Source organism: Pongo abelii, chromosome 17 (assembly GCF_028885655.2).
Source record: "Pongo abelii isolate AG06213 chromosome 17, NHGRI_mPonAbe1-v2.0_pri, whole genome shotgun sequence".
NCBI classification, from domain to species: domain Eukaryota; kingdom Metazoa; phylum Chordata; class Mammalia; order Primates; family Hominidae; genus Pongo; species Pongo abelii.
The window spans coordinates 94,131,528-94,139,385 of record NC_072002.2 but is presented as its reverse complement, the minus strand read 5'-3'; positions in this window follow the sequence as shown (position 1 = coordinate 94,139,385).

The following is a 7,858-nucleotide window of genomic DNA, read 5'->3' as shown; positions in this document are numbered from 1 at the left end:
ATGCAGGGACCACGCGTGTGGTGTCTATGATGTCCACTATGAGAGTGCCATTGTGTGACGTGTAGTGTAGATTGTTTGCATGCAGGGACCACGCGTGTGGTGTCTATAATGTCCACTATGAGAATGCCATTGTGTGACGTGTACTGTAGATTGTTTGCATGCAGGGACCACGCGTGTGGTGTGTCTATAATGTCCACTATGAGAGTGCCATTGTGTGACGTGTACTGTAGATTGTTTGCATTCAGAACCACGCGTGTGGTGTCTATGATGTCCACTATGAGAGTGCCATTGTGTGACGTGTACTGTAGATTGTTTGCATTCAGAACCACGCGCTCTGGTGTCTATAATGTCCACTATGAGAGTGCCATTGTGTGACGCGTACTGTAGATTGTTTGCATTCAGAATCACGCGTGTGGTGTCTATAATGTCCACTATGAGAGTGCCATTGTGTGACGCGTAGTGTAGATTGTTTGCATTCAGAATCACGCGTGTGGTGTCTATAATGTCCACTATGAGAATGCCATTGTGTGACGCGTACTGTAGATTGTTTGCATTCAGAACCACGCGTGTGGTGTCTATGATGTCCACTATGAGAGTGCCATTGTGTGACGTGTACTGTAGATTGTTTGCATTCAGAACCACGCGTGTGGTGTCTATGATGTCCACTATGAGAGTGCCATTGTGTGACGTGTACTGTAGATTGTTTGCATTCAGAACCACGCGCTCTGGTGTCTATAATGTCCACTATGAGAGTGCCATTGTGTGACGCGTACTGTAGATTGTTTGCATTCAGAATCACGCGTGTGGTGTCTATAATGTCCACTATGAGAGTGCCATTGTGTGACGTGTAGTGTAGATTGTTTGCATGCAGGGACCACGCGTGTGGTGTGTCTATAATGTCCACTATGAGAGTGCCATTGTGTGACACGTACTGTAGATTGTTTGCATTCAGGGACCACGCGCTGTGGTGTGTCTATAATGTCCACTATGAGAATGCCATTGTGTGACGCGTACTGTAGATTGTTTGCATTCAGAATCACGCGTGTGGTGTGTCTATGATGTCCACTATGAGAGTGCCATTGTGTGACGTGTAGTGTAGATTGTTTGCATTCAGAATCACGCGTGTGGTGTCTATAATGTCCACTATGAGAATGCCATTGTGTGACGTGTACTGTAGATTGTTTGCATTCAGGGACCACGCGCTGTGGTGTCTATGATGTCCACTATGAGAGTGCCATTGTGTGACGTGTACTGTAGATTGTTTGCATTCAGAATCACGCGTGTGGTGTCTATAATGTCCACTATGAGAGTGCCATTGTGTGACACGTACTGTAGATTGTTTGCATTCAGAATCACGCGTGTGGTGTCTATAATGTCCACTATGAGAATGCCATTGTGTGACACGTACTGTAGATTGTTTGCATTCAGAACCACGCGTGTGGTGTCTATAATGTCCACTATGAGAGTGCCATTGTGTGACGCGTAGTGTAGATTGTTTGCATTCAGAACCACGCGTGTGGTGTCTATAATGTCCACTATGAGAGTGCCATTGTGTGACGCGTAGTGTAGATTGTTTGCATTCAGAACCACGCGTGTGGTGTCTATAATGTCCACTATGAGAGTGCCATTGTGTGACGCGTAGTGTAGATTGTTTGCATTCAGGGACCACGCGTGTGGTGTCTATGATGTCCACTATGAGAATGCCATTGTGTGACACGTACTGTAGATTGTTTGCATTCAGGGACCACGCGCTGTGGTGTCTATAATGTCCACTATGAGAGTGCCATTGTGTGACGCGTACTGTAGATTGTTTGCATTCAGAACCACGCGTGTGGTGTCTATGATGTCCACTATGAGAGTGCCATTGTGTGACGTGTAGTGTAGATTGTTTGCATTCAGGATCACGCGTGTGGTGTCTATAATGTCCACTATGAGAGTGCCATTGTGTGACGCGTAGTGTAGATTGTTTGCATTCAGGGACCACGCGTGTGGTGTGTCTATAATGTCCACTATGAGAATGCCATTGTGTGACGTGTAGTGTAGATTGTTTGCATTCAGAATCACGCGTGTGGTGTCTATAATGTCCACTATGAGAATGCCATTGTGTGACGTGTAGTGTAGATTGTTTGCATTCAGAATCACGCGTGTGGTGTCTATGATGTCCACTATGAGAGTGCCCTTGTGTGACGTGTAGTGTAGATTGTTTGCATTCAGGATCACGCGTGTGGTGTCTATAATGTCCACTATGAGAATGCCATTGTGTGACGTGTAGTGTAGATTGTTTGCATTCAGAATCACGCGTGTGGTGTCTATAATGTCCACTATGAGAATGCCATTGTGTGACGTGTAGTGTAGATTGTTTGCATTCAGAACCACGCGTGTGGTGTCTATGATGTCCACTATGAGAGTGCCATTGTGTGACGTGTAGTGTAGATTGTTTGCATTCAGAACCATGCACTGTGGTGTGTCTATAATGTCCACTATGAGAATGCCATTGTGTGACGCGTACTGTAGATTGTTTGCATTCAGGGACCACGCGCTGTGGTGTCTATGATGTCCACTATGAGAGTGCCCTTGTGTGACGCGTAGTGTAGATTGTTTGCATTCAGAACCACGCGTGTGGTGTCTATAATGTCCACTATGAGAATGCCATTGTGTGACGCGTACTGTAGATTGTTTGCATTCAGGGACCACGCGCTGTGGTGTCTATGATGTCCACTATGAGAGTGCCCTTGTGTGACGCGTAGTGTAGATTGTTTGCATTCAGGATCACGCGTGTGGTGTCTATAATGTCCACTATGAGAATGCCATTGTGTGACGTGTAGTGTAGATTGTTTGCATTCAGGATCACGCGTGTGGTGTGTCTATAATGTCCACTATGAGAATGCCATTGTGTGACGTGTAGTGTAGATTGTTTGCATTCAGGGACCACGCGTGTGGTGTGTCTATAATGTCCACTATGAGAGTGCCATTGTGTGACGTGTACTGTAGATTGTTTGCATTCAGGGACCACGCGCTGTGGTGTCTATGATGTCCACTATGAGAATGCCATTGTGTGACGTGTACTGTAGATTGTTTGCATTCAGGGACCACGCGCTGTGGTGTCTATGATGTCCACTATGAGAGTGCCATTGTGTGACACGTACTGTAGATTGTTTGCATTCAGAATCACGCGTGTGGTGTGTCTATAATGTCCACTATGAGAATGCCATTGTGTGACGCGTACTGTAGATTGTTTGCATTCAGAATCACGCGTGTGGTGTCTATGATGTCCACTATGAGAATGCCATTGTGTGACGCGTACTGTAGATTGTTTGCATTCAGGGACCACGCGCTGTGGTGTCTATGATGTCCACTATGAGAATGCCATTGTGTGACGTGTACTGTAGATTGTTTGCATTCAGAACCACGCGTGTGGTGTCTATGATGTCCACTATGAGAATGCCATTGTGTGACGCGTACTGTAGATTGTTTGCATTCAGAACCACGCGCTCTGGTGTCTATGATGTCCACTATGAGAGTGCCATTGTGTGACGTGTAGTGTAGATTGTTTGCATTCAGGGACCACGCGTGTGGTGTGTCTATAATGTCCACTATGAGAATGCCATTGTGTGACGTGTACTGTAGATTGTTTGCATTCAGAACCACGCGTGTGGTGTGTCTATAATGTCCACTATGAGAATGCCATTGTGTGACGCGTACTGTAGATTGTTTGCATTCAGAACCACGCGCTCTGGTGTCTATGATGTCCACTATGAGAGTGCCATTGTGTGACGTGTAGTGTAGATTGTTTGCATTCAGGGACCACGCGTGTGGTGTGTCTATAATGTCCACTATGAGAATGCCATTGTGTGACGTGTAGTGTAGATTGTTTGCATTCAGGGACCACGCGCTGTGGTGTCTATGATGTCCACTATGAGAATGCCATTGTGTGACGTGTACTGTAGATTGTTTGCATTCAGAACCACGCGTGTGGTGTCTATGATGTCCACTATGAGCGTGCCATTGTGTGACACGTACTGTAGATTGTTTGCATTCAGAACCACGCGTGTGGTGTCTATAATGTCCACTATGAGAGTGCCATTGTGTGACGTGTACTGTAGATTGTTTGCATTCAGGGACCACGCGCTGTGGTGTGTCTATGATGTCCACTATGAGAATGCCATTGTGTGACACGTACTGTAGATTGTTTGCATTCAGAACCACGCGTGTGGTGTGTCTATAATGTCCACTATGAGAATGCCATTGTGTGACGTGTAGTGTAGATTGTTTGCATTCAGGGACCACGCGTGTGGTGTGTCTATAATGTCCACTATGAGAGTGCCATTGTGTGACGTGTACTGTAGATTGTTTGCATTCAGAATCACGCGTGTGGTGTCTATGATGTCCACTATGAGAGTGCCATTGTGTGACGTGTACTGTAGATTGTTTGCATTCAGAATCACGCGTGTGGTGTCTATGATGTCCACTATGAGAGTGCCATTGTGTGACGTGTACTGTAGATTGTTTGCATTCAGAACCACGCGTGTGGTGTCTATGATGTCCACTATGAGAGTGCCATTGTGTGACGTGTACTGTAGATTGTTTGCATTCAGAATCACGCGTGTGGTGTCTATGATGTCCACTATGAGAGTGCCATTGTGTGACGTGTACTGTAGATTGTTTGCATTCAGAACCACGCGCTCTGGTGTCTATAATGTCCACTATGAGAGTGCCATTGTGTGACGCGTACTGTAGATTGTTTGCATTCAGAATCACGCGTGTGGTGTCTATAATGTCCACTATGAGAGTGCCATTGTGTGACGTGTAGTGTAGATTGTTTGCATGCAGGAACCACGCGTGTGGTGTGTCTATAATGTCCACTATGAGAGTGCCATTGTGTGACGTGTACTGTAGATTGTTTGCATGCAGGGACCACGCGTGTGGTGTCTATGATGTCCACTATGAGAGTGCCATTGTGTGACGTGTAGTGTAGATTGTTTGCATGCAGGGACCACGCGTGTGGTGTCTATAATGTCCACTATGAGAATGCCATTGTGTGACGTGTACTGTAGATTGTTTGCATGCAGGGACCACGCGTGTGGTGTGTCTATAATGTCCACTATGAGAGTGCCATTGTGTGACGTGTACTGTAGATTGTTTGCATTCAGAACCACGCGTGTGGTGTCTATGATGTCCACTATGAGAGTGCCATTGTGTGACGTGTACTGTAGATTGTTTGCATTCAGAACCACGCGCTCTGGTGTCTATAATGTCCACTATGAGAGTGCCATTGTGTGACGCGTACTGTAGATTGTTTGCATTCAGAATCACGCGTGTGGTGTCTATAATGTCCACTATGAGAGTGCCATTGTGTGACGCGTAGTGTAGATTGTTTGCATTCAGAATCACGCGTGTGGTGTCTATAATGTCCACTATGAGAATGCCATTGTGTGACGCGTACTGTAGATTGTTTGCATTCAGAACCACGCGTGTGGTGTCTATGATGTCCACTATGAGAGTGCCATTGTGTGACGTGTACTGTAGATTGTTTGCATTCAGAACCACGCGTGTGGTGTCTATGATGTCCACTATGAGAGTGCCATTGTGTGACGTGTACTGTAGATTGTTTGCATTCAGAACCACGCGTGTGGTGTCTATGATGTCCACTATGAGAGTGCCATTGTGTGACGCGTAGTGTAGATTGTTTGCATGCAGGGACCACGCGTGTGGTGTGTCTATAATGTCCACTATGAGAGTGCCATTGTGTGACGTGTACTGTAGATTGTTTGCATGCAGGGACCACGCGTGTGGTGTCTATAATGTCCACTATGAGAGTGCCATTGTGTGACGTGTAATGTAGATTGTTTGCATGCAGGGACCACGCGTGTGGTGTGTCTATAATGTCCACTATGAGAATGCCATTGTGTGACGTGTACTGTAGATTGTTTGCATGCAGGGACCACGCGTGTGGTGTGTCTATAATGTCCACTATGAGAGTGCCATTGTGTGACGCGTAGTGTAGATTGTTTGCATTCAGAATCACGCGTGTGGTGTCTATAATGTCCACTATGAGAGTGCCATTGTGTGACGCGTACTGTAGATTGTTTGCATTCAGAACCACGCGTGTGGTGTCTATGATGTCCACTATGAGAGTGCCATTGTGTGACGTGTACTGTAGATTGTTTGCATTCAGGGACCACGCGCTGTGGTGTCTATGATGTCCACTATGAGAGTGCCATTGTGTGACACGTACTGTAGATTGTTTGCATTCAGAACCACGCGTGTGGTGTGTCTATAATGTCCACTATGAGAATGCCATTGTGTGACGCGTAGTGTAGATTGTTTGCATTCAGAACCACGCGCTCTGGTGTCTATGATGTCCACTATGAGAATGCCATTGTGTGACGTGTAGTGTAGATTGTTTGCATTCAGGGACCACGCGTGTGGTGTGTCTATAATGTCCACTATGAGAATGCCATTGTGTGACGTGTAGTGTAGATTGTTTGCATTCAGGGACCACGCGCTGTGGTGTCTATGATGTCCACTATGAGAATGCCATTGTGTGACGTGTACTGTAGATTGTTTGCATTCAGAACCACGCGTGTGGTGTCTATGATGTCCACTATGAGAGTGCCATTGTGTGACACGTACTGTAGATTGTTTGCATTCAGAACCACGCGTGTGGTGTCTATAATGTCCACTATGAGAGTGCCATTGTGTGACGTGTACTGTAGATTGTTTGCATTCAGGGACCACGCGCTGTGGTGTGTCTATGATGTCCACTATGAGAATGCCATTGTGTGACACGTACTGTAGATTGTTTGCATTCAGAACCACGCGTGTGGTGTGTCTATAATGTCCACTATGAGAATGCCATTGTGTGACGTGTAGTGTAGATTGTTTGCATTCAGGGACCACGCGTGTGGTGTCTATAATGTCCACTATGAGAGTGCCATTGTGTGACGTGTACTGTAGATTGTTTGCATTCAGAATCACGCGTGTGGTGTCTATAATGTCCACTATGAGAGTGCCATTGTGTGACGCGTAGTGTAGATTGTTTGCATTCAGAACCACGCGTGTGGTGTCTATAATGTCCACTATGAGAATGCCATTGTGTGACGCGTACTGTAGATTGTTTGCATTCAGAACCACGCGTGTGGTGTCTATGATGTCCACTATGAGAGTGCCATTGTGTGACGTGTACTGTAGATTGTTTGCATTCAGAACCACGCGTGTGGTGTCTATGATGTCCACTATGAGAGTGCCATTGTGTGACGTGTACTGTAGATTGTTTGCATTCAGAACCACGCGCTCTGGTGTCTATAATGTCCACTATGAGAGTGCCATTGTGTGACGCGTACTGTAGATTGTTTGCATTCAGAATCACGCGTGTGGTGTCTATAATGTCCACTATGAGAGTGCCATTGTGTGACGCGTAGTGTAGATTGTTTGCATTCAGAATCACGCGTGTGGTGTCTATAATGTCCACTATGAGAATGCCATTGTGTGACGCGTACTGTAGATTGTTTGCATTCAGAACCACGCGTGTGGTGTCTATGATGTCCACTATGAGAGTGCCATTGTGTGACGTGTACTGTAGATTGTTTGCATTCAGAACCACGCGTGTGGTGTCTATGATGTCCACTATGAGAGTGCCATTGTGTGACGTGTACTGTAGATTGTTTGCATTCAGAACCACGCGCTCTGGTGTCTATAATGTCCACTATGAGAGTGCCATTGTGTGACGCGTACTGTAGATTGTTTGCATTCAGAATCACGCGTGTGGTGTCTATAATGTCCACTATGAGAGTGCCATTGTGTGACGCGTAGTGTAGATTGTTTGCATGCAGGGACCACGCGTGTGGTGTCTATGATG